Below are 27,846 nucleotides of genomic sequence, written 5' to 3'. Positions count from 1 at the left end.
TTTTTATTTGGCATAGATTGCATGGGTACTCATTAAATAATTTGTATGGCTGAAATAACTCTAGTGATATTTCTTGCTAAATTTTTGCATCTGTTCAGACTAAAACTCAGGAAAGTTAAAAAAAAAATTCAGTCCTTAGGTTTGAAAGTTTGACTCATTTATTATAAGTGAAAATCTTTATTGTGGAAATATATATGCCTCAAAATGTTTGCTTGCTTCATTTTGGGGGAAGAAATGTGTGAGAGTAGGTAAATTGTTAATGAAAAATTATTAATCAAATAGCAGATTTATATCTGGTGAATAGATACTTATGCTTAATGCTCTTCAATTTTAACAGCTTTGCCTCAGCCCATCTTATCTGTGACCTTATCAACTTTGATATTATTGTTTTTTTTTTTTTTAACTTTGATATTGTTTTACAAACAAATAGTGGAAGGAGAAAGTTTGCATATTTAGAAGTTTGGTAGTTGATTCCCTTTGTGGGTAAATGCACATCTCAGGGGGAACCTGATCTGTATAGATAGCCTATTTGGATCAAGGGCAAGGAAAAGGAATTTCCTTTACCCATTTATATTTTTTGGTTTATATAGGTCAAACTAGATTTCTTGGACCTACTAAATTTATGTGGTGTACACATGGCTGTAGGTTTGGTCTGGGCTCTGTAATATTTGTAATTATGTGAGATGACAAGATTGAATTAACTTAATTGTAGAGTTTTACATAGTGTTTGTACCAAATCCTAATAAAATAATGTGAAATTCAATGAGTAATGCCAAGTGGGACAGTGCTCTACTCACATAAGCTTACTAAACTTGATATATTCTTATGGCGCTTCTCCAGAATGTAGAAGAAACACATTTATCTAGGTGATTAGTATTCTTTCTGTCTGCCAGATTTAAGGATTGTTTGGAAATATTGTTAGAATCAAAATCAACGTTTGTTGCTACACAGGGTTGGGCATTCCAGGCAAACTCTGGTCGTTTTTAATGGTCTTACTCTTATGTCCACTCATTTTATGTCTGCCATGACACTGATGTTTTCAGTAACACAGAGCTGCTATCAAAAGAGTGATACACTTTTAAGTGAAGTATTTGGGAAAGTAATAAAGTCATTTCTGGTCCCATCTCAAAGGATATTATTGAAAATGTCTTTAAAAGTGATCAGGGTAACACATACTAGGCCCTCTCCAGTTCCGGTGTTTGAAGTTAACAACCTGCAGTTCAAGCCCATTTCAAGCGGAAAAGTGGCTCTCCCACAATTCCTCCTCCCCCTTTTTTGAACCACAGACATTTTAATTTTATTTACTTATTTATTTTTAAATTGAAGTATAGTTGACATACAATACTATAGTACCTTCTGATGTAGTGATTTGACAATTATGTTCGTTACAAAATGCTCACACAAACTACTCTTTAAATACTGTAGCTGGTTCTAAATTTAAGGAAAAATGAAAATATTGGGAAATAATAGTCAAAATAGTTCAAAAGAAGTTCAGAATAGTCAAAATAGTCAAAATAGTCAAAAGAAGTTCAGGACAGAAGATGCTTTTACGGTTGGTAACTGCCCAAATCGGATTTAACTTGAACATGGCAATGCTTTGCATTTTATGATGGCTAATTCGTGCCATCTATTAGCCATAATGCCAGCTCCTGTTTTGTTTTTTTTTTTTAAATCTCAAATACATTTACAGTAAATATATTAACAAATTGTGAGGTCTTAGGTTGACCTCCTGGACATTAGGAAATCAAATTTAAAGCATTGCATTGTCTGTTACTCAATGGAGTGGACTGAGTACAGCGTGTGACTTGTGTTCTGCCGATGATGCAATAAGCTAATATTGTAGTGTGAGTTAAGGTTGATTAGATGATCATCTTTAACTCTGTTTTCTCCAGGGGTTTTTGAACGCTCGTGTTTTCAGGTGATAGTCTATGCCCCTATTATATTGCTCTTTTAAAAAAAGTGTTCTCTTTTGGGCAAGAAAACATAGGCTCTCTTCGGATTCTGGATGGAAATTAGCAACCTTATGCTCAGAATGTAAAAGTATACTGTGTTATCATAAACTGACTCTCTTCCAAAAAAAAAAAAAATTCTAGGGAGTAAAATACATGCGCAAGATACCAGAAATTGATTTACAGAGTTATAGCTATTTTTTTTTTAACTTTCTTAAAAGTTTTTGTCCTGGAATTAATTTTCAGTGAAAACTAAGACATTTTTCTTCTCATCTGGAATCAGTTTTTACCTCATTAGCAGGAAATGGTGAATATACATTAAGCACAAATAAAGTTCACTTTATGAGGCAAAGAATTTGCCCTCGGTAAGTAGATGTGTACAAATGAAAGACCCTTTCTGCTGTCCTTAAAGAGGATTGTGAAGGAAATTTTAATAGCAGATACCATCATTCAGGTAACTTCCACTGGTGTGATTCCCGCTGCCCTCCCTCCCCCCACAATAAATCCAAAGAATCCAGGAGAATTTTTCTCCCAACCTATTGGGAAGTATTTCGATGCAGCCTTTAGTATATTGGCAAAATTAAGTGTTCATTAGCTGGGCCTTGGTGGTGATATCATGGGGGTATGGGGTAGAACTCTCTTTTCCATTTTCTTTTGATCTTAAAGTTACATAACTGTGCGTTCAGCTTAACTTGTGTTATTGCAGTAGGAAGATGTGTAGGTGGAAAGATATTCTAAAGGGAGGCTAGAGCCACCTTCCCTGACAAGAAAAAATTCAAGGGAACAAATAAATAAAAATACACTCAAAGAATCATAGAATGTTATAGCTGTAAGGGACCTTAGGTTTCATTTAACCGAAATTTTAGCTTCAAGATCCTAGAAAAAAAAAATATTCTGTGATTGTGAATGGCATTTTTCCATATTTGAAAGTTAAATTTACTAATGTGTCTGCTTATTTACCCATGGTATATTTGTGGCTCTTTTTTTTATATTACCAGTGGGAACATATTCTGTATTATAGTATCTTTTTATTTGTCTGGATGCTTGTATATTCCTGTTTGTCTATTAATGCTCTCACACGTGCAAACATACAAGAGAAAATGGCAATCCAGTATTAAACAATGGGGAAAAAGTTATAGTGCAGTAAGACTGGATTAGTCATGCTTTTCACAGTCAAGTTGCCATAAGGGTCATTTTTTAAAGTTTTATTTATACAGGGTTGTGGAGTATCTCTTTAGACATATAGTCTTGCTGCTGTTTTGTCCTGACGTATAAAATGGATATCATTGAACTGGCATCTAGAAAGCATTGGTAGCACTACAGATTTTATCACTCATTCCAAACATAGGAGTTGCAAAACACCTTTCTTTAAATATTTTCTCTTCATGGTGCAACTGGGGAGGGCCAAATTCCAGCCTTAAATAAAGTTTCAACCTGACTAGTTGATAGAAATGGCAGAGTAATAGAACTTGTGGTCAAGAAGCCGATACCTGGATTGTGTCAAGGATTAGACTGTATGTTTGCAACCCTTCCAGATGGGCTCCTTGTTTCTACTCTATACGCACATCCTTGTAGCCATAAGGAAACGGAGAGAGAGTTCTACCTTTAGTTTCTTCTTCTAGAGATACTCCGCATGGGACTTCTAGACCCTAATCAGTATTCTTTTGTTGATGATAATCTACTTAAATGATATCCTATCATCAGAATCCCTTAATGGAATTATCTTTGCATTTTGCACTGTTCTTCCATCTTGGCTTCTAAAAGCTAGAAGTGTCCTTCCCCCCATTCCCCCCGCCCCCATCATTTTCCTAATGGAGATGACATATAAATATGCCAAGCAGAATCCATAATCATGGCAGGAAACCTACACAGTAGGGCTGGTTTTGATACATAGTCCACCCTACTGGCAAGTACTTTTTAGGCAGCTTCATATAATAACGCATAGGGTACAAAAAGAGACCTCTGCTGTGATTGCTTTGGTTTATGTATTTCACATTGAAATTGTAGGTTTTTTTGGTTGGAATTTATTTGAGATGATTAAAGACATTTTGCAGAGTACTCAAATATAGGTGAAAGAATTTCAAGTTTGCTCATTTTGGCATAATTTTAAAACAAAAGTGTTACTGTTGGATCTGGGCATGTGATGGGTGAATGAGTGTTTCAATGAAATGACATAAGTCTGTATAATTTGGAGGGTAATGATGCCTTAGAACGAGAATAAATCTGGAGCGATGGAAAGGCTCCATATTCTAGATGAATGCATGCTTCCTCCTATGAGTCTGAAAAATAAAATTAAATCTTTATTTATACGAATCCACTGGGGGAAAAAAGCTACATGGACTGGGTTTATGATATATTTCAGAACAGGAATATTAGCCTTAACCTCTTTCCTCACATTGCATATGATATTTAATCCATCATCTTTGTTTTAAACAAACAATACACAAGCTGTTGCTGGCATTGGTATAAAGCTGATGGTCCATCTGGAGAGCAGGAATATAGATCAGGAGAATAAGAGAATTGAAATTGGGTGCAAGGGCAGATTTGCATGTGTAAAACCTCTCTGTTTACTAGCTTTTTATCAAATTGTTTAATACGAGGCAAAACAGAATCCTTTTTCTTGAATCTGAGGACCTTATTGGAGGAAAAGTTGCTGAAGGAAGAATAATTGGGTTTTGAGGGACAATAAAATTATAGCCATTAATATCTTCTCGTTTTGCATGGGCGAGTCCATGTGGAAGAATTGAGAACACTGCTGGGGATTGGGTTCTTGTTTCAGCCATGTGATCTTTGGCCAGTCATTTTAGCTTCTTGACCTTCAGTGTCCTTTGGTCCAAGTTAATTCAGCAACCACTTCTTGAGGTGCCGTGAGAATTTTCTCGGACCCAACCATTCTGCTAGGCATTATGGATCCATGGCTGAATAAGACTGAGCCCTACTCTCAAGAGGCTTAAGGTCTTGCAATGGAGACAGACATTACAACTGAATAATGTAGTGAGTGTTATATAGGAGACACTGGCTCACAAAGGAAGGAAACATTCTGTCTGGAATAGACAGGAAGATTTGTATTACAAATCTCTTATAAGGATTTTCTATTTTGACCAGCAGAGGAGCAGACATTCCAGGTATGCGAATAGTGAGAGGTTCAGAACAAATTATCAACAAAGTTCTTTCCAGTTCCACATTTGCAGTGTTATCAATGTAAAATTCTTTGAATAGCTTTCCACTGATGAGTTATTCGCTGAAGAGTGTTTATTGTCATGCTCGAAAGAAAATAATAATGAAAGAAACAATGATTTCCTTTAGTTATAAAACTGGGGCTGGATGGGAGGAGGCCGCCAGTATTTCTCTTTATAATTATTGCCCTGTTTGAAAAATCAGCCCGCATCTAGGGTGGCAAACACTGTGTAGAGGCCTTCCTTCTTCCTTCTCGGGAGCAGCAGTGGATGGAACCACTGTAACCTGGCCTCCCGCCATGAGAGGAGGGAATCCAGGTGGCCATGTTCAAATGTGTCTGCGTGCAACAAGGCTTCTGAAATGACAGGAGAGCCCGGCGGCTTCCAAAGCAGCTGTGACTCTGGATTGCGCCCACCATCCCTGCTTCTCACCACAAGAGGAGTGAATCTCTGCTGCCTTAGGATGCATGGAGCCTGGGACTTTAATTCCTTTTTTAATTTTTCATTTTATTTTTAAAACGCTTGAGTGGTGGATGATGATTTCTTGACAAAAGAGAGATTTCCCCCCTTTTAAAATTATTTTAACTCAGGCTCTTGTGTAAACTCATGGGCTGGGAATAAGACCAGAATACCTTCTTTTTGTTGTTGTTTACAAACGGCCAATAATTTATTCACATGTGACATTTGAGCTGGCATTTTTTTCCTCCTAAGATGACAGTAGCTTCCGCTGTTGTATCCTAAAGCAAAGTCAGAGTAGCCCTTTGCTTTTGTCCCCATCGGTAGTTATATTTTGCCCTCTTGCCTTTTTCATTTAGACCTTATGGTATTTCCTAACCCTCAGACTGTTTTGAAAGGCTTTGATTAAAATATGCTGATAAAAGAATTCGATAACCAAGTTAGGAACGACAAGGCTATCTAGAGAAGACCGAATGATTTGGCAGCCTAACAAATTCTATTCAGAGCACACAAAGAGATTCTGGAACGTTTTATAGGGACTCGTGTTTAGGGAATGGTATGAACTCAGGTTACCTGCCGAATATGGTGTCATATGGAAACATTTAAGAGCTTATGGAAAATTCTTTGAAATAAAGTGGAATGAACTAGCAAGCATATAATACCTAAGAAGAAAAATAAGAGCATTCATTCTGATTTTTAGGTGGCTGCTTAAGGAAGGGAGGTGGATGGAAGTAAATCATTCCAACTTTGTATGCATAACGTAGAAGAGCTATCACCTAAGAATAGTTTTGCTAACCAAACCCTAGACTTAAAAGGATATTAAAGGCCATCATGTCTAACCGCCTTCCTCTGTAGGAACCTCCTAGGTGTTATCCCCAACAGCCTTTACTTAAATACTTCCAGAAAAAAACTGAGGGACTGGGGGAGTAGGGACGAAGGTTGGCAGGAACTTCTGTTGAATACCTAATATCTGCAAGATACTGGGGTGCACACTTTCTCACCGTCTCATTTGACTTACGTGTGGGTTTATAACCTCCAGATTACAGGTGAGGGAACTAAGTTATTTACGAGTAGGGAAGCTTGCCTCAGCTCCTGTGTCTAGATTAAGGCAAAACTGAAATTAGAGCCTCGTTCCATCTTCTTGTACTACACTCAGGTTGGAGGAGAGCTCCTTCCTCACGAGGCACTCTCTTCTGTCTTAGTAATATACGTTGTTTGAAATGCTTTCTTTTATTTTGCTGAAATCTGTCTCTCATTAACATCTCTCCTTGGTCCCGATTCCACCTCAGGAACGACACAGAGTTGATGGAGTTCTCTTTTGTCATGAAGGTATGTTAACAACGACTGCTGCCCATATGGTTTCTGCCATCTCATACTTAGTTGGTTTTTTTGACAACAGACACACACACACACACACACACACACACACACAAATGTCCTTTTGTTGATTCTAGTTCACCTTCCAACATATGGAACTCTTTTTGAATCTTTAGAGGTCTAGACTCAAAGATCATGAGCATTAGAAGATATCTTAGTTTCATCTCACCCTGTCTGATTCATCAACAATTGTTACTATGCCATCATTCAAGCCATGCATAAGCCATTAATTAATAGTGAACGGGACAAAAAGGCTAGGTTAACTCATGGTCTGTGTATTAGTTCCTGAAATTAAAAGCAGAATTTAGACTACCTGCGAATTTTTCTGGGAAGAGAGTTAATGGAGATTGCCACATTTTTAAGGGAACTTCTTACCGTGAAAAATTAGTAACTATTCAAAGTAGAAAACTTCCTCCATTATTCTTTGTTTAAAATTATAAGCCCAAGTGTTATTCACCAAAACCTTACCTTTTACTCTTCAGGGACCTTTGAAAATGTGTGGAATACTGATGCATCTCCTGTATACACCCAGCACTTACCGATAGTAGAATAGGAGTTGGCTTTCTCAGTGGACTGGGAGCTCCTCAAGAGCAGGGGCCTTTGCAAGTCCTTGACCCTCTCGCTCTAAGCCACTGGCAAATACCAGACCCTTGAAGTTTATGAATTGAATGGAATGGTTCAGATGAAACTGCCCATGTTCTAGGATTGGGCTGTTTATTTTAGTTAGCCTTATTTCGTGTGCCGTTATTTTGGGTGAATGGTGTAATAATACAATTGTACTGAACACCTAACTAATTTAATAAATAATGAAGAGGAAGAATAATGGACCATAATGAGATGTGAAGAGCCCAGTTAATAATGCTGAGTTTTATTATGTATGAAATAAAAAACATGTAGCCTGAGGAAAAGTGTTTATTAACATACTCCTTCGTGTGTTGTTATTGAAGAGGGGCACTGGCCTGCGTGAAATGGAAACTGATGATTTTACATACATAAAAAGAGCATTTTAGGAATTGAAACCTGAGGGAGGTTAGTTGATACAGTGTCCTATACTTTACAGATAAGGAAACTCAAGTTCTGATAGCGAAGTGACCTTCCAAAGGTCACACATTCAGTATAATAGTACGTTTTCCAACAAATGGTGGTGCCTACCTCATGCTTTTTTTTTTTTTAAATCTTCCAAATGTTAAAAGTATAAGATTAAGTAAAGGTCATTTTTAGACCATATGAAGTAGCCCAGTTGCCCCAGGATTAGTTTATTGTATGCATATCTGCCATTGTTTTACAGATCAAGCATAAATCCACACAATTTGATTTCTATGTTTTAAATTTAAATTTAATTAATTTTTTTTTTAGAGGGAGAACGTGCAAAAGGCAGAGAAGGCCAGAGGCAGAGAGAGAATCTTAAACAGGTTCCATGCTCAGCATGGAGTCTGATGTGGAGCTCACTGTGGGGCTCAATCCCACAAGCCTGGGACCATGACCTGAGCTGATACCAAGAGTCAGATGCTTAACTGACTGAACCACCCAGGTGCCCCATCACACAACTTGATTTTAAAGGACAGTTTCTTTGCAAGTGAAATATATCTATGGAAAGAAAAGCAGTCATATTTTCTTATCTGAAGTGACTAGTTCTTTGCTGTATTTCCATTAGGGCTATTTTCCAAGGGGAGTTTCAAAATATTGAATATGTTAAAGATTTCTAATAAAGCTAGGAATTTTGAGAAAAATTCAGAGTGCAGCCATAACTTCCTTCAAACTATCTCTTAGAGGAGCCCCCGTTCAAGTTAGAATCTTGGCTTGATGGACAAGGGAATTGACCCAGTGCAATGGTTCTCGCATTGTTATGATGAACTTTCCTTGACTCGTCTCCTCAAAAAGTCAAAGTCAGTGTCTTTGATTGCTTCAAACACGATTGTCTTGTCTCACTAGCTTAGACTTTAAGCTTTTCTTATGCTCCCAGAATGACTTCTTTGGTAATTACTTCTACTTTTTATTAAAACAGTTTTGGTCGTTGAGGTAGGAAGAAGAGGAAAGACCAATCCCGTTCCAGTTTGCTTGGGCTACGTTGATGCTGTCTTTCAGACTGCTGGTGAAATAAAAATTCCTGGTTTCTACGACATCAGAGATGCCAAGTGTGTGATGAAGACAGTGTTGTCTTACTCTTTTTGAGTAATGGACACAAAGACGTGCCCGTTGCCCTGTAACTTTCAGATCTTCTGTAACCTTTTTAAACAAAATGGGAGAAGCTGCTACTTGTACCCAAGGGAAGAGAAAGTTAATGAATAGAAAAGACAGAATTTACTTAGGAAAACAGTGGAATTAAGCTCTGGACAAAACATGCATCAGTGATGCATAACATTTTTGTTAATTGGGTCTTAACAGGTTTCTGACTCATGTGGTAATCATTGTAGAAGTGGGTCATACTAGACCATGCCAGCGGCATATCCCACAGCTATAAGAACTCTTACCTACTTGTGCATGTGCACCTGAGTTTCTGGAGGCATACATTTCTATAGCTTAATTTAGGTTCCACGTACACTTCAGTGGTTAAACCTGAGCTAGACTCAAAGAGTTTGTTTCCATTAAGAAAATGAATCTTTTATGTGGACCAAGGTCAGGTTAGTTAATTTGTTTGCTTTTATTGGAATAACTTTTCCCATTCCAATTCATCACTTAATTTTAAGTGGTTCTACTAAAACACCCATTAAAGTCCCTTACATTTCTCACAGACTAGGGCTATGACAGGTTCATGTGACTTGTCTTTTTCAAGGCACAAAGGTAGCTTTTCTGATCGTCAACCTATTCTTCCTTGTCTGTAATTTCCCAACGATGAGGGAACATTTTCTATGATAGTATGAACTCTATTTGCAAAGAGACCAAATGAAGTTTTCACAAGACATAAGATTAAAATATAAAAACGCACCCAATGTGATAAACATTTCTTCTTTAAAAATAATAAGACTTTTTTTCCCCTAAATTCTTTTTTTTTCTGCCTGCTTCACCCTCTTCCCGACTGATGCATTATCCAGCAACTCAAAGTTGACTCCTGCTAGTAAAGTAACTAAATGTGATGTTATTGCTCTAATTAGTGGTGACAAAAGATCAATTAATGTTATAATTAAAAACAGTGTCTAGATCTGTTGTTTGTGGTGAACAAATGTGACAATTACTTTGTTCATTGACATAGATGTGTTGAATTTCCTCTCTAGATTTTAAGGGGATGCATTTTAGTGCTGATGTGCGCATTTAGCTGTGGACAGTAGGAACAAGGCAAGCATATTAGGGAAAGAATAGGGCCCATAATGTCTAAGCTAGAGCCATATTTTAACATACTTGACACCTTTCTTTGGTGCCTGGTGCTATATCAGCAACTTGTACTCACTGGATCTGGAGCCTCACGCTTTTAATATTTTATCACTAAATGCTTAAGTGTTTATGTTGCAAAAAGAAAAGGAAAAAAAAAATCCCACTTGGACTCTTAGACCACACGAACAGGACAATATATGATAACCATGTCATTGATGATTTTGGTTCTATGTATGGCAGTAAAGTTTAAGTTGATGGGGTAGAATAGTGAGTATGTGATTTTTGCAAATCTGGTTGGATTTTCTTCTGATACAGAGCAAGCTGTTTTTTATACGTTGAAGCCTGGGAAAGCTATGTTACTGTAAAAAGAGTAACCGTATCTCTTTTCTGAGTTGTTGCCAAGCAGATGTAGACTTTTGGAATGTGCCCAGAAAAGTTCTACAGCTGATACTTTGGTGACTTGTTCCTACTTCTAGCTTTACCAGCACCTATTTAAATAGCAGAGGAGCATGATTTTGTGTTGGTAGGTCACAGTTTTATACATTTCTCTACAATTAAATATGGGTAAGCTAACATTGATTGTAATTGATAGAAATGATGTAAGCCCAGTTTGCTTTTAATGAATACAGTGAAAGGGCACGTGGGTGGCTCAGTTGCTTAAGTGTCTGACTTCGGTTCAGGTCATGATCTCACGGTCCGTGAGTTCGAGCCCCGTGTCGGGCGCTGTGCTGACAGCTCGGAGCCTGGAGCCTGCTTCGGATTCTGTGTCTCCCTCTCTTGCTTCCCCTCCCCCATTGGCGCTTGCTCTCTCTCTCAAAAATAAATAAACATTAAAAAAAAAGGAATACAGTGAAGCTATGGCCAGCTTTGCTAATACATTTTTGACAAAACGAATCAAGAAAATCCATCTAAAAAGTTCTCTGAGAGATTGGCATTGAATGTAAAACAAGGACAATCCGCTACCATTACTAAAAGAATCTCACCTTTTAACTTCATCACATAAATGGATCATGCTCAGTGGATCTACCTGAGCAGCACGTGGTTTGATTTTAATTTCTTAGATTACTGATTCCCACCATCATGCCTGAGTACTCTTTCTGTGGTATTAGAAATGGGAAAATATCACACAGTTTCAGGTTGACAGATTTATCAAGAAATGAGCATTTTCTGTAACATCAGCTCAAAATAAAACGTTACTGTTATAATCTCAGGTAACTTGGTAGCAATGGAAATCCTGTAAACCTTGAAGGTAGTGTGCTTTTGACATGGATGGTAAAGGAAGGAAGCTAGTTGAATTCATTTGCTCTGCTGCTGGCTAAAAAGACAAGGAGGGACGGAGGGAACAAAGAAAGTAAAAATCTTTCTTTTTTTTCAGGAGGAGTTGGAAGATGAGGAGTAATACAACACGCCAGATATATATGTTAAAAATTTGCAACAAATCATAGATCACACTAAAGGATTACTAAAGTTTTAAACATGGCTGAGGGTATAGATGTCAGATTTTCTTACACAATAGTGGGTCTTTTGTTTCAGAGTTCACTCTTGGCCAGAAACTCCCTACCACTGTGTTAATTTCCTGTCGATCTTTCATTCAGCAACAGAACTAGAGATGGGGAGCAGACACCCCCCCCACCCCCCCCACCCCCCAGGCTTTTTAAGACTGTGCTTTGTGTAGATTAAAAAGAAGAAAGAAAAAAGAACAAACTTTTTCCAAACAAGATGTCCATGTGCATTCTTTAAGATCCTGTATGTGTGCTTAAAATGATCCTTAAAAAAAGCTCTCTCCATAATTTTGAACCTCTCCTTTTTCTAAAGACTTTTATAGTCATTTTTTTTCCTTCTCAGCATGTGAACAAATGTGTAACTCGAATAGATGTTACTTTGCTATTTGCTTAGATTGTTTTAAAAGGCTAGTTGTGTGGAGGAATGAAGAAGGAAGGGAGGCAGGAGTAGCTGGGGTTTATTTGTTCTGTGTTGACCTAATGAGTGCAGTTCTTAAAAAATAATAAATATTTATATGTGATCTTAATTTTTAATGAGTCTCATAAAGTGGCTGGTACAGAAAAGTGTATGAGAAGCCATATATATTAAACTATATGTACTGTAAATACACGCATGTGCACACTAGAATGTTTTAGGAGGGAAAAGAGCTTATTGAGCTTGCTCCCTGTTGTTTTCCTGGTACCTAGAACAGTGCCTGATGTGTGACCGCCACTCAATAAATATTTGTTGAGTTAAACAAATATGAAAATAAATAAATAGGCAGCACCATATAGCAGGATGGCATTAGATTGGAATTCGGAAGACCTGGAGTGTACTTCCAGCACTGCCGTTAACAAAGTATGAGGAGCTGCCTAAGTCATTTAATTTCTTTGCTCCTCTGTGGCTTAAAAACTGGAACCTTTGCCTTCATGTTTTGTTTTGTTTTTAAAATAATGATTAAATGATACCTAAGGGGTATAAAAGCTCTTTGGAAACTGCAGGGTGCTTTAAATGAGTGTGCATATGTGTGTGTATGTACAGAAAATCTTTTATCTCTTTGCTTCTCAATTTCTTTTCTTAGGAAAATCAGATTATTTAAATCCCATTATGCATAGCTCTCCTCTGCTCTTCCTAAGCCTCTGTATTCCATTACCTCTAGTAAATCAGAAAAAGGTGGTGAGTCAGGCTGTTGTAGAAGGCGAGGTCTGCTGTTTCTCATGACCATTTCACTGTGTGGAACTCCAAACTCTCCAGTGCGTGTATCTCGTGGACTGTCTTACCTGTTTCAGCCATACAAGATGTTAGGTATGACCTGGGGTCTCCTAGATATGACCACCTCAAGATTCTTTGATGAGCAAATTAAAGTATTTATTAGTCATTAATACTATAGATGAATAATCATGAATTTAACCTAGAGTCGACCTAAAATCAGTGTCATGGGATTATCTGTAAAGATTTTTAAAAAAAATGTGTGCGTTCGTTAATAATAGTATGTCCTGAAGCTGCATATCTGGAAGGGAAAAGGATAGAAAGTAACAAGTAGAAAGATATTAACAAGGAGAAAAGAGATCATGGTCAGAGATCATGATCTTTAGGACAGTTGTTCAAGGCTTTATACTCATTCATTCTCCACAGTTATTTTTTGAATTAGGATTCTTATTCTTTTTCTTTTTTAATTTTTAATGTTTGTTTATTTATTTATTTTTGTTTATTTACTTTTGAGAGAGAGAGACAGAGCACAAGCAGGTGAGGGGCAGAGAGAGAGGGAGACGCAGAATCTCAAGCAGGCTCCAGGCTCTGAGCTGTCAGCACAGAGCCCAATGCAGGACTCGAACTCACGAACATGAGAGATCGTGACCTGAGTTGAAGTCGGATGCCCAACCGACTGAGCCACCCAGGCCACCCAGGATTCTTATTCTTAAATTTAAATATCGAGTAACAAATTTGGATGGCCCTTCATATTAACATATTGTCTTAAATTAGGAAGAAATGGATTGAAGTTCGAAGTAAGCTTTAATAGCATCATAGAAGTTACATTTGGAGGTAGACTTCCATTGCATCATAGAACTTTTTAAGACTTTAGGAGACCATTTAGTGTAAGTACATTCATTTGGATCTTAGGAGAACTGAGGCCCAGATAGCCCAGGTCAGGAATCTTTTGGAACGTCATGGCAACCAGTTACTTTAGAGTCTAGACTACAGCCCTAGGTCTTTAGATTTCCACATTCCAACTATCCCTTCCCCATACACAACTGTTAATTTTCTTAAAACTAAAACAATACTAATCACCCCACTTAGAAGAGCTTTCCAAAATATTGTTAGTGTTGAATGCCTTAGCATTGCATTTTGCTAGTAGGTGTCACTCAGATTTACTGAGCTGGAAGCCTAACTTAACAGAATAATGAGACATAGGTATCTATGTGCCATCACTGGACAGACACACCCACAGATCACACATTTTACATCTGAAAGAACATAAGTAATTCTCCTCTCCCCCACTTTTAAATGATAAGGGACTATTGACAACCCTCCACTGTCACTTGTATCCATGTGGTTTAAAATATATGCTGCTTATTCAAAGAGTTGTTCAAGTTCAATGCAGAAGATATATTATACCGTGTAATATGCCTGCATTTGTTCATGCATTCTTTTTGGAAACCTGATCTTATTTATGTCTGCTTTTACCAGATAGGCTAGGTTAAGTTATGTTAAACATGTTGTACTGAGACTTGATTCACAGTGCTGCAGCCTGGCTTTCTTCCTTGATTAGCTTTAATCAAACTCTCCGCATTCCATGACCTTAATAAAGCTATTTTTCCTGACAACTGAAGACTGTCTTAACAAGCACAGTTCATCTGTGCTGAAACTAAGGCTGAGTTAAGATGGGGTTTAGGTGCTCATTAAAGCCCAAAGAATGGAGTATAAGAGGAAATGATGAAATGGTGCTCCCTGAAACATCTCTTCTTTAAATTTAATTAGACAAATTATACGAAAACCAGTAGATGCCCTGGGAAGGCAATCAACATTAGGGCTAATAAAAAGCTTGAATAGTATGAAAGAGCTGGGGTGGGAGGTGCTGTAGTGCCTTTCTAACACTTATGAGAGGTAAATTAACACCAATTGCTAAACACAGAAGCTAGATGAATTTCCACATTGATTTAAAAATTAATTTTATGATGCTGTTCTATGTGAAAAAAATATAACAAAAATACTTTGAAGTTTGGCATGGATGCACATGCACAAGGTATTTTATGAATACTTTGTATATAAATTATTCATATGCACTTTATATATGAACTGTTTTGTACAGTGGAGAGGCAGTTATGGTCTGACTTTGGAGTTTTGACACACCTGGGTCCAAATTCTTACAAGTTCCCTCATTAGCTCTGTGTGCATGTGTATGTGTGCGTATGTGTACACATGTGTGTATGTACAAGTTTACTTCACTCTGTGAAACCCAATTTCATCATCTATAAAATGAGATAATTCTTTTCCTGAACAGGCTTTATAAGAATTCAATGAAATTAAATTGGATTGTGTGTGTACAGAAGGGTTGGCACCATACCTGGTGCATAATAGGTGCTCAAAAGTAGGTGTTCTATATTTAAGAGAAATTTCTACTTAGTCAAGAGTGGTTTTAAGTGAACTGTCCTATAAATATGTAAGAATTAGGTTATGAATGTAAATATTCTACACATAATCTTATGGATCAAGATCATCTAAAGGGAAAATGCTAGAGGACAGAAGCTTGTAGTTTTTGGACAGAATGATGACTCAAACATACCTAATGAATTGTTTGGTGCCTACAGCTGCCAAGTGGAGAGACATTTCAGAAGGTTGAAACATTTATTAAGCACTGTGTGCTAAGCACCTTATATACCTATTTGAAGACAACTCTGCAAGGTAGGTGTTACCTAGTTTTACAGACAAGGATAAAGAGCTTCAGAAACACTGGTCGCATGTTACCATGGGAGAGCCAAAATTGGAACTCAAGGTTGGCTTGGCTCCTGAATGCTTGCTCTTTGGGGCAGTTGGGTGGCAGGCTAGAGCAGATGTTTGTATTGCTTTAAAAATCAGATTTGCCATATAAGTTACTGGATACACAGTTCTCTCTCCCTTTTCTTCCTTGGCTGAATTCTTTTTTTTTTTTTAATGTTTTTATTTATTTTTGAAGGAGAGAGAGAGAGCATGAGCGGGGGGAGGAGCAGAGAGAGAAGGAGACACAGAGACCTAAGCAGGCTCCAGGCTCTGAGCTGTCAGCCCAGAGCCCGACAAGGGGCTCAAACTCACAAACTGTGAGATCATGACCTGAGCCGAAGCCAGATGCTCAACAGGCTGAGCCACCCAGGCGCCCCGGAAGAATTCTAAATGAACTTATTTTGTGTCCTGGTTAACCCTCAGTTCTGTTGCTTTTGGGTTGTGGTTCTCAGCATTTGCTGGCCTTTTAACATCACCTGGGATGGGATTAAGTATTAGTGTTTTCGAAAGCTCTCCTGGTGATTCCTGGTGTGCAGTCAGGGCCAAGAGCCTGCATTCAGAGACGTCTACCTCAGACATAGGTGTTTTGGTAGCCTATGTGTCATTAGTAATTTGTCAGAGTTGGTTATGACCCTCCTGTTTGTTTAGAGGAAGAAATATGGAAGCCCTGAAATCTTCTCCAGTCGTGATAGATGTTGCTCATGCATTAATTAGCATGTAAAAATTAAGTGTTCTTTATTCTTACTGTTAGCTTATTTTCTCTTTTTCCAGTTGAAAGAGGCTAAATTAGATGGAGTGAAGATTATGGCAAGAAAAACAAAGGAAAGAAACATGATTATGGCAACTTTGCCCCTCAGAGAGCTGAAGACAAGAGCATTTTTTCATCTGTTTTTACTAAAACAAAAATTACTTTCAAAATAACGGCCTTACACCTGCTCCCTTAGAAAGGGAGAAAACCTTTCTGGTCAGACTGATTTGTGGATGAATCCCGAGCTCTCACTTTCTAATGAAAGAATTAGTCATTTTAAAAAGCTTATGGAGTCTCGGTTTCCTAATCTGTACAATCGAAATAATTCTGAACTCAGTTACTCTGAGGATCAAATGAAAGAAAACAATTTGCAGAGGACAGTCTGGAACCTGACCAGTGTAGCCCCTCTTGTTAGGTTACTGAGACCAAGTATCTTTGGATACTGGTCAGGTTGAGCATTTTCTGAGAGGGCTCTGTGGGGCTGGTTGGTTTTGCAGAGCAAGGAGGCCTGCTGTTGACTCTTGTAATCCTGGATGCTGCCATTCACAGAGACCTTTTTCTTTTCCCTAAGAGATTCCTGGGTATCTTGTTTTTACGGACCAGAGAGTAAGGAAAGAAGTTAGGATGCCTTTCCTGAAAGCTGGTCTGGAAAGTTAGTTGCTGATACGAGTCAGCATTCCCTAACTTGAGATTTCCTAACACTGTTTCTCGGGCTTAATTCTGAGTCACTGATGCCTGCCCTGGTGGCACCGTAAATGAACGCAGACAGTTACTGGGAAGGGATCTTGTCTTTGGTCCTGCCTTCAGGCACAGCTACATCTACATCACCGAAAACGGTTGTATTCCCATTCTTCCTTAAAAAGAGTATGTAACCGGTTTAACTATTAAGAAGTTCATGCTAATTTCTGACGTTGATAAGCATCAGGTCAAGCATATTTCCTACTGTTACCATCTTCCACAGAGGTATAAAATTGCTTTTTATACCTCTTAGGGATTTTTACAAAGAAATTTTGGTATGGGTGAATGGGTTGAAATTTTCAGGATGTTAAAAGAACTCAGTGAAAGAGTAGCTTCCCCTACAGCTCCGTGACCTGGTGGAAATCCAGACATTAGGTTCCACCAAACTTGAGGGATGCCCAGTAAATGATGATGGGAATATCCAGGGAGCTGGAAGCGTTGAGACTGCTCACTTATCCGAATCCTTACATGACCCTGAGATCGCCAGGCGGAGGGGCTGCAAAGCAGAGATAAGTGCTGGAAATTGGCCAGTGTACTTTTTTTTTTTTTTTTTTTTTTAAAACATAGCTCTCTCCTTTACACTTTTTTCTGTACCTCTGCCCTGAAGCCTACAAAGCCTGTTACATACTGATAGCTAAGGAAATGCAATCAACATTCCTTACTACTGCCTACAGAAAAGACCTAAATTGTTTACTGGCCTCCAGGATGTTGGTAAATATCTGGCTGTTCTTTTTGGAAAGGGGCGGGGGGGGGGGTGGGAAGCATGAGGCAGTGCACAGTATCTACATTTATATTGTGAACATACACATGTTGTACCCTAGAATAAGAAAGAAATAATTTACAGTACATCTGCATTGTTCCAAGGCCAGGGGAAGATGATCTTGTTCTCCGTGTAGGGCTCCCACCCCTCAATGGCTTTACATGTGTTCTGGAGGGGAAAACGTTATTTATAAAGTAGCCTGGGGTATGGAGGATCCAGTGGTAAGAGGTATAGAACATTTTCAGGCGTCTTTACTCGGTATAGGACATTTTCAGGCATCTTTACTCTTGGAGTGTAGCATGGGAAAGTTCATTCCCAAAGACTGTACCTCTGGGTGTTCTGGTAGAGTTGGGGGATGAATCGGTAAGAATGAAATGAAAACGGGATGAAAATCCGTTTACTCTTAAACACAGACAGGCTAGGAATGGGGCATCCTACTTTTAGAATAGAAATTTCATTATACAAAGGCAAGGTGGAGGAAATCTAATTTGACAGAAGTACATGTGAAAACAACCGAAGAGTGTAAGTTGACCTCAAGATTAATCGAGGCCAGCAGTGTGACATTGCCTTTTAAAAGGCGAAGGCCATGTTGGGCTGTGGTCTGACCACAGCTGGAATATTTTTGCCCAGTTTTGGTACACATGCTAAAAGGAATGCCAGCAAAATGGAGACCCGGGTGCTAATGGATCAGGAAATCGTATCATAGGAGGGACAGTTGAGAAAAACATGGCTCTAAAGTCTGGAGCAGAGATTCCTTAGAATGACCTTAAGAATAAGCTTAAATATTTAAGTGTCTGGTGGGACATTCTCTTGTTCTCTTGTAGGAGTTAGATTTTCCTCTGTAGCCTCAAACCCACACCTGACATGAAAACACCTGAGACAAAAACCTGAGTTAACATCTTGCACTGCCTGACCCATTTTTCCCAACAATCTGCTCATCTTCCTGTGTTTCAAAATGAGTGGCTGTCTCCATTCTTCACCCTGTCATCCAAACCAGAAATCGGGCATTATCTTTCACTCATCCCTTTCACGCAGGGAAAAAAAAGATGTTGCATTTAAAGTCAGCACCTCTGGACTGGGCTTCTGTTGCTGTCTAACAACTCAGTTGCTAATAGCTTTTGATAGGGAGGCAAACTGTTAAACTTGATAATTTCTAAAGAGTTTTGAGCTATTTAGCACTAAGTGATGCCAAAGAAAAAGAATACTAGCGTTACTCACAGCAGAGGGAATAATTTAATATCCTTCTTGGGGGCCGAGGTTAAGTTCTGTGTGACTCAGCACATTATCATCCTCTATGACCCTAAATCCCTTCTGTTTCCTGATCTGCTTGTCTTGACCTGTTTCATTTCCACACCAAAATAGTTTCATTAACACTATGATCATGCACAGGAGATAGTAGTTAACTGATGTAATTAACTGGTGTGTCAAAGGCTATTGGTTTATTGCATATGCAACTGTCTTTCCTGGTGGGAAGATACACTTTCTGCTGACATAATAGGTCTGCAAACATGCCAAATTGCCAAATAATCTGCTGGGTGGTGGTGAGGTGTTTGTGGTGATTGCACTTACATAGGCAGAATGGTGGGATCTTTTACTGTGTTCTCCTAAAATGCAACTGGCCAAAGGTGCTAATTGCTCAACAGTTGAAACAGAAGAAGAGAAGGCAATTTAGTTCTGGGCCTTGGTGAGGTTCTTTTCCTTTCCTTTTTTTTTTTTTTTTTTTTTAAATCTGTGCTTTTGGCATGCTAATGAATGCATTTAGTCTCTGCAAGAAATTTCCGTTTAAGAAAGAATTTAAAAACACGAAGTGCTCAATCCATATCTCCTAAACAACTAAAAAGACTGCAATTTCAAATGAGAAATTATGTTGCAAAGATGAAAAAAGTTGTTTATTATGGCTCAAAATTTTAATCACCCAAGGGCTGTAAAGTTAAAAATAGACAGTTCTGCCTTCTGTTTATGGTAAACTTGGCTGAGTCCCGGCAAATTTCAAAGCTGAACATACTGTATGTTATTTTTGCTTAATTTTAGATTCCACATTTTTAAATTATTTCTTACAAGAAGCATATTTCAGGATATAAACTTAGCCTGAAGAACAGTATTCTTGATTTCTGCCCATATTGAAACTCCTTTGAAAATAGTAAACTATGGTTTTGGGATTTTCCTGTTCTCAAGAGTCCAAATGGGTACCTTTCTAAGTCTTTTACATTATGAATGAACACAGGAATACAAAATCGTAAAGGTTGCTTTCTGCTATCCGGTTCCCATACTTGTCATTTTGGTTTTCTTAACAGTAGAACTTGATGCAAACATACGGCAATACACACTGGCTTGCACTCTAGGGAGGGGCATTTTGTGTCGCCCTTCGTGTTTCAGGTTAAGGAGACGGGAAGGTGCGGACGGAGACTCTCCTGGCCGAGACAGAGTGTCTGCCCCTGGGCCAAGAGCTTAAGAGAAAGCCTGGGATAGAACCTTCCAGCTGTAGCCACCGGACAGTGTAGCTTCTCTTCTGACCCGTTCCCGCCTGCCAGCAGAACCGCCTGTGTGGTGACTGTTTGCCCCAAGAGCAAGTAGGATTGTTGACTCAACCCTCTTCATGCCTCCTCAGAGAGGAGAAACACCTGGCTTCACCTCTTTACAGAACTCTTGTTGATTCTTGCCTCCGCGCTCTTGCAGAGAGCTCTTGTGGGCCTTTCCTCCCAGGGTTTTTAGAACAAGCCCCTTGGGTGGCAAGAAATCTAGGGAAGGGATCTTTCTTTTTTTTTTTTTTTTTCCTTAACCCATTACTCCATGTGGCATCTGAGAATCAAACATGCCCCACAGAGTGACTGGCATGCTCGGTAAATATTTGCGAAATATTGTCGAGTGAACAACAATTTACTGAAGATCAAGATTCCTATGATGACCCTGATGGAGGTTTATTTGCGATTAAGGTAATCATAACTCCTGTTGAAGAATTCTTACTGTGTGCTCCACCCGTATCTGAACACTTGATATTTGTTGTTTTTAATCTTCCTGAGAGCCCATTTTATAAAAGCAAAAACTAGGCTTTCCAGGGTTAGTTGCTTGCCCTGGGATATTCAGCTGTATAGCATTAGCCTTGGAGATTCTGTGCTTAGTGAGTATAGAATTAACACTGATTCCATATTCTTTCCAATATGCCACATTACCATGGTGGAGAAAGGCTGTGATAGCAGTACCCATACATTGATACTATGCCTCTGAACGGGCAAAGGATATGTCACAACATTCACGAAAGTCTCAGGCCCTTAATCATGAGGTAGATAATCTCCCAGGTCCCAGCCAGAACCTGTTTACACTTAACTTGCACACAACTTTAATACAGTTGGTTATCTGTTTTTCAAATACACCGCAGATCCATTCATTCAGTAAATATTTTCTGAAAACCTATTATGTGCCAAGTATTCTTCTAGAGATGGCAAACAAAAAAGAATCTTGCTCTTTAGAGAGATTGCATTACAGATTTATACATTAGTGGCTCTCAAAATGTGGTCCTCAGATCAGCAGTAGCAGCCTCACATGGAGACTTGTGAGAAATGCAAATCCTTGGTCCCCAGTCCAGAAATTTGGGGACTGAAGTTCAGCAATCTGTTTTTAAACAAGCCCTCTAGGTGATGCTGATGTATGCTACAGTTTGAAAATCACTGTTCTAGAGGGCTTAGAACAACATTTTTGTGTTCTTGAAGCAGGTAGTTCTGTAGAAAATTTTTTTGCCAAATTTATCCCGTGTGTGTGTGTGTGTGTGTGTGTGTGTGTGTGTCTGTGTCTGTCTGTCTGTCTGTCTGTCAAGGTATGACTTCATGATGGCATTCAATGATGGGCGCTTGCTGGGCAGAGGCACTAGGGCACTTAACATGTGAGAATATGGACCCTAGACTCCTACGTACATGGATTCAGATTGTCACTCTGCCAAGCACTAGCCACACGAACTCGGGAGAATTATGAGAACTCTGTGAACTTTGGTTTTCTTGTGCAAATGCAGGTATTAGTAAAGGGACCATACCTCATGCTTGGTGCAGCTGCTCGGTACCAAAAAAAAAAAAAAAAATGCTCAGTAACTCAGTATAATTGTTTTTCTCTCTCTGGGATGTAGCCCTGGGCTTGGCACAGGGTAGGTGCTCAGGGAATGTTCTCTAGAAAATGGATGGATATTTATTTTCCTTTGTGTTAGCCATTAGCCTAAGACCTGCAGCTGTTTAATTCCTACCTTTGTCCATCTTTAGCAGAAGTTACCAGAACAATGAGACCCAGCATTAGAACATACCTGACGCACACGTTCCCTTTGGAAAAGTGTGTTGACCTGCCTCAGTGTGGCCACTGCTGGTACTTAATCCTCATCTGTCTAAGTGAGGTTGCCTTCCTTCTGGCTGTTAACTTTGGGATATTTCAAATGCCTATAAAATCTTATTTAATTAAGGCTCTTCCATATCTGCTTGTACATATTTTATTCTTGAAATGCTGGTGGCATTAATAGTAAATCTAAGAGAATCAAACCTCTGCCTCTTTTATGCCATTTCAGCACTAAGCCAAGGAGAAAAACTCTCAAGGAAATTAATGCTTCCCTCAAGTACAGTAAGAACACGAATCTAACATATTGCCATATAACCTGGTTTCACTGACTTTCCAAAGTTTTGTTTTGCCATTTTTATTACATGTCACGTTGTATGGCTAACACCAGAAGTACAATTATGAGGAGGCTGTTCTCTCAAAATCTTGGTGTCTGCCAGTCAGATAACCTTTCAGAAGAAAGAGTATCCACCAGAGATTTGGTTGTTATTCACAAACAGATTATTATTTTTTTTTTATTTTTAGACTTTCATTAGTTCACTAAATATTATTAGCAACTATCATGTGCCAAGCATCGTTCCAGGTGCTGGCGAACGAATGGGACAAAAATACCTGCTCTCCAGGTGCTTGGTTACTTTCTTTTTCACCGGTGGGAGTGTGTTTGGGTGTCTGTGGCATGGGGCGCCCTACCCAGAAGCTGGGTCTGGGGTGGAGGGCACGTGATAGAGGTGCTCAGATATGAACTCCCTCACTGCTACATGATCACTCCCTTCCGGTCATAGAAGCAAGCACCTGTTTTAGGTTTTATGTGTAAAGTTTAACTCCCTCAGTAGTGACAACTGTCACTGTTTCTCTGCTCTGGCACGTCCTCGTGCCCTGGATTTGTGAGGTGACGTTAGTGCTGATTTAACTTAGCTCTTCTGCATGTTACTGCAAACTCTGTTTTAGTTTCCTATTGCTGCTATAACATGTTACCACAAGCTTAGTGGTTTAAGAGGACACAAGTTTAGGGGCACCTGGATGGCTCAGTCGGTTAAGCATCGGACTCTGGCTCAGGTCATGATCTCACAGTTCTTGAGCTCACGTCCCGCATGGGGTGATCACAAGCCCTGTTTCAGGTGATCACAAGCCCCATTTCGGGTGAGCTCGAGCCCCACTTAGGGTGAGCCTTGCTTCTCTCTCTCCCTCTCTCTCTCTGCCCCTCACTCACTTGCCACAAAGTGACTCAAATTTATTTTCTTCAGCCCTGAAGGTAGGAAGTCTAAAAACCAGGCTGGTGTCAGTAGGGCTGGTTGCTTCTGGAAGCTGCAGGGAAGAACCCTGATGGCTCATTCAGCTTCCAGAGGCTGGTTTGGCACTCCTTGGTGCATAGCCGTATCACTCCAGTCTCTGCGTCCTTCTCCCAGGTCTTTGATCCTCCTGCCTCTCTCTTATAAGTAACCTTGAGATCACATCATTGGGCCTACCTGGATAATGCAGGATAATCTCTCCACTTTCAGGTCCTTAACTTGATAACATCTGCAGAGTCCCTTTTGCCATATTCACAGATCTGGGATTAGGACATAGACATCTCGGGTAGGTGGGCCTCATTATTCAGCTAAGTCTACCCTGCCAGAGATTCCAGTGTCCTTAGGCTCATTGGCTGATAGGCAGGATTTTTTTTAAAGTAGTTTCTTCCATTCTAGAAAACCCACCCCAAAAGAGCACAGTCTAAAATGCAAATATTGCTAACTTAGCAGAGTCACTTACACATGCATAACTACCAGAAAATCTCCTTAATGATTCCTGTTTCTTCTACAAGACTGAGCTCAAAAGCCCTGCCCCCAGGAAGCCTTCCTGGGTTATCTTGGGCTTGTGAGGTGTTCTTCATTTGAGACTCTCTGGCCCTCTCTGCGCAAGTGACTACAAGACAGCACCTTTGCTGTTGTGATTTTGTGGATTTACTCGTCACCCCCCTGGCCCCCACATCCCCTCCTCTTCCCCTAAATAGTGTGCTCTTTACAGGAAGGGACTGCTTCTGCTAGGCACTAGAAGATATTTGGTAAAAGTTTCTGTAGCAATGGAAGGATTCTTTTCTCTCACACATTTTTGAGAAACTGTGTGAGATGAGTCTCACTTAATTTCACTTGATAAGGTATTTACTAGAAGTTGGGAGTGGAGTGTGGCCAGGTGGGTTCAGAAAGGACTGGCACCATGTGACTTTTCACGTGATTTGGACACCTGACTGGGTGGTGAGTTAGTGACTCTTATGGACAATTCTTTTCAAGTGAATATAATCCTGAAGCTGTGCATGCTTTTTCCCTCAGTGTCATCATAAATCTACTACAATTAGGTAGATTCCTAATATTTGGAAATAATGATATAAATCAGGGTGAATGACTGAATACTAAAATAAATTTTCATTACCAAAGAACATTCTGTGGCCTGATAACTTTTAGGGTTACTCTAATGGAATCAGACCTCTGGTCATTGAGATATTTTACTTTATTTCAGTTTTTAAAAGTAGAATCTTATTACATGGAGAAATCTGTGAGTCCTGCGTGGTTACTGTTAGAAATTCATTTTGCCTCTTTTATAATGTTCGGGCTGATTTTTTTCTTCTTTGTAAGTAGACTTTGGGCTTTATGTTGTTGGAAAGCATGTAATTTTCATTTGTTTTTTTTCACCTAGTGGTGCTTAATGATATCATGTGAATTTTTATGGTCCCAGCTGCACCGAAGTGTGTGCCCTGAAACTTCAGTTGGATTAAGAGCCTACCTTGGTGTGAGGGCTGAAATTGGAGAAATGGGAGAACACAGGGTGCATCTATATATGTTGCAATTAATATTGATGAGTGGGCAAAAGTCCAATGTTATCCTAGGGGGTTCGCTAATGTTCATTGTAAACCAATGCAAGTGAGTCCTTCCCCTGCAGGTGTGAATAGTTTAATTTAGTAGGTGGATTAGGAAAAGCAAGGGGCATTTTCTTATGTTCCAGTTCACGTTTTGTATGTTGAACGTGAACCAGCCATGTAACGTACAGCTCATCGTTGAGTGGTGGCAACAAGTATCTGAGACATGGTTAACCCATCTCAGTATCTCTGAGGTCTAGCATCATGCCTGGTACATGGTAGGTGCTCATTAGCATTTGTGAAATGAATAGAAGAATGAATGAAAGATTGCTGTTACAAGGTCTCTTAAGAATACTCGCCCCTGCCTACCCCTCAAGCCATCTTGCCTTCCACCTTCTAGCCATAATATACTATTTGTACCTTGTTCAATGTTCTACATTCTTCTTCCCTTTGGACCTGTTTACTTTCCGTCTTCTCTCCTTCAAGCCCCTTCTCCCTCCATACCTCCATCCCTTTGTCTGGCTGATTCCTGTTGGTTCTTTATGATTTGGTGCCTTCCAGAAGACTTTCAGGAGGCATCATTGCTAGTATCTGATTGAAGGCCTGGTTGGTTTTTCATCTCTCTCTGAACCTTTGAAAGCAGCAGCACGCTTCTGACTAGTGGACATGTTGAAATCTGTGTATCTATCTGAACCTTCTTTTCAGGAGAATGTGGATAATTGTCAGATGCTTGAGTCATCTGGTTATCCATTCATTAAATGTTTACTTATTTTGAGAGAGAGTGTGAGCGTGAGTGGGGGAGGGGCAGACAGAGGGAATCCCAAGCAGGCTCCGCGCTCAGCGTGGAACCCGGTGCGGTGCTCGATCCCATGTCTGTGAGATCATGACCTGAACTGAAATCAAGAGTTGGACGCTCAACCTACTGAGCCACCCAGGCGACCCAGTACTTTGTGTCTAGCAACGGGCAAAACATGGCTCTATAGTACCAGGAGCAGAAGTAGTCCAGTGAGGCAGCCAATTCTCTCACGTTTACAGAGCATCAGCCTCAGGGTAAAATGGGATGATGAAGGAGAACCACTGATGTATTACTTTTGGTGTGCCTGATACCAAAGGGTCCAAAGGCAAATAGAGGTTGGGAAATTGAACCATTTCCTTTCTAATTCAATTTAGGAAAGGTTGGTGCATAGTAGGTGCTCGGCCAACATTTCCTGAGGATGAAAGGTTTTTATTTTTTTGCTTTATAATAGGATTAAAAATTTTTTAGATAGTCTCTTTCACTCCACACTCCTTTTTGCCCACATAGCCCTAGCTTCAGTCTATACTTAGTGCTTTTGCTAAGACTGACTCATCTTGTTTCTGATTGCTTTAGTGATATGAGACTCTGGTATCCATGGGAATGGTATAAGACTGTATTGCTTTCATGCTTGGAAAAACATTAACCAGAAAGGCCAGCTTTTGGTACCAGTACCAACTAACTCTTGAGAACTATAGGGTAATCTCACCCTTAAATTCTTAAGACAGTGTGTAAAACAGCATAATCTGTTGGAAAACAAATCAGTCTTTGTGACAAGATAGGTGTGACTTAAATCTTGTCTCTGCTGCCAAGCTGTGTGACTGTGGGCAGGTTATTCACCCTCTCTGCGTTCCTTCATCTCTGTTTTTTTTTTTTTCCCATTTGTAAAATGAGGGAGCAATATTAACTCAGGACTGTTCGATAATTAGAAACGCTTTTGTAAGTGTCCTAGTTTATACCTGATGTTCAGTAAATGGTAAGTATTATTATGATGAATATTACTACTGTAAGCCATATTAGATATAGGCCCTGGAGGGTTTCAACAAGGACATGGTTACAGGTAGCTACCAAGATCAGGGAAGGACAGCTGAATTAGATCTAAACAGACTCCATTTGTCTGCAAAGGACCCTTGGTTTTTTTCTTTTTTCTTTTACCCCCTCTGGGAAGAATTCACATCGTTTTAAGAAGGGAACTGAGTGTCTTCCCTCTGTTCTGGGTGTTTCAGAGTTGACTAGAAATTGATCCTAGTTACTAAGGAAGAACTTTAAAAAATACACGTTAGGAGTCAGGGTGGTGTAGAGGTAAGAGCACTGACCCATGTTCCCAGGGGTCAAGGCTCTGCTCAGCTCCACATTCTCTGCCAAGTCCCCTTCCATCACTGTGCTGTACATCCCCCCGCTGGGAGCACATTGGAGCAGAAGATTATCTGGCCCTCTGGTTGGTTTTCTTCCCAAGGCAACTCCTTCTTCCTGACTGGGAGTTAGGATGGGTGGCCCTAGCTGGGCTGGTTTTATTGTTCCAAAAAGTGTCAGCAGAGAAATGGCCAGATCTTGGAGTATCCCTTGTGATTTGACATTTGGGGGCATCCTTTTATGTTCAATGTACCTGGCCCAAAAGTCTTCCAGCTCAGATATTCTGTGAGTGGAAACTCTTTGAATAAATGTAAACCTAGAAGGGATTTTCAGGGTAAATTTAAAAATTCTCCTGTGGTTCAGCTGTAACAACTCCTTCTCACATGAAACTTCTTTGGGGGCATTGATAATACTTGTATTTGAATGGGCAATGAATTTCCCAGCTTCCTGGGAACAACAACAACAAACATTCCCCCAACAAACCCCAGGGTGTCTGACGCTCCCGCTTTCTTCTTAAAGAACCGATCGAAAACTCTTCTGTCAGCTCAAGAGCTATCAGCAGTATTGAACAATTAGACTAGAAGGAACG

The 27,846-nt window shown here is 39.5% G+C and overlaps 1 protein-coding gene across 15 annotated transcripts in view; it reads left to right on the top strand.

The window, feature by feature from the left end:
- The window catches only part of NFIA (nuclear factor I A), a 373,386-nt gene that overhangs the window by 42,798 nt on the left and 302,742 nt on the right, over nt 1–27,846 (top strand). For 3 of the 15 annotated variants that reach the window (XR_007455025.1, XR_007455027.1, XR_007455026.1), the window contains exons 3-5: nt 6,871–6,910; nt 8,964–15,652; nt 20,350–20,906. The exons of 9 other annotated variants lie outside the window; for them this stretch is intronic. The gene's annotated coding sequence lies outside the window, so the exon portion shown is untranslated. Of the gene's footprint in view, nt 1–6,870; nt 6,911–8,963; nt 15,653–20,349; nt 21,177–27,846 lie in introns of those variants that run through there. 3 more of the 15 variants (XR_007455024.1, XR_007455023.1, XR_007455028.1) reach the window with 3 other exon arrangements.

This window comes from Panthera uncia, assembly GCF_023721935.1.
Source record: "Panthera uncia isolate 11264 chromosome C1 unlocalized genomic scaffold, Puncia_PCG_1.0 HiC_scaffold_4, whole genome shotgun sequence".
Classification (NCBI taxonomy): Eukaryota; Metazoa; Chordata; class Mammalia; order Carnivora; family Felidae; genus Panthera; species Panthera uncia.
The sequence above is the reverse complement of the archived record's forward strand: the minus strand, read 5'-3'. Positions and strand labels throughout refer to the sequence as shown.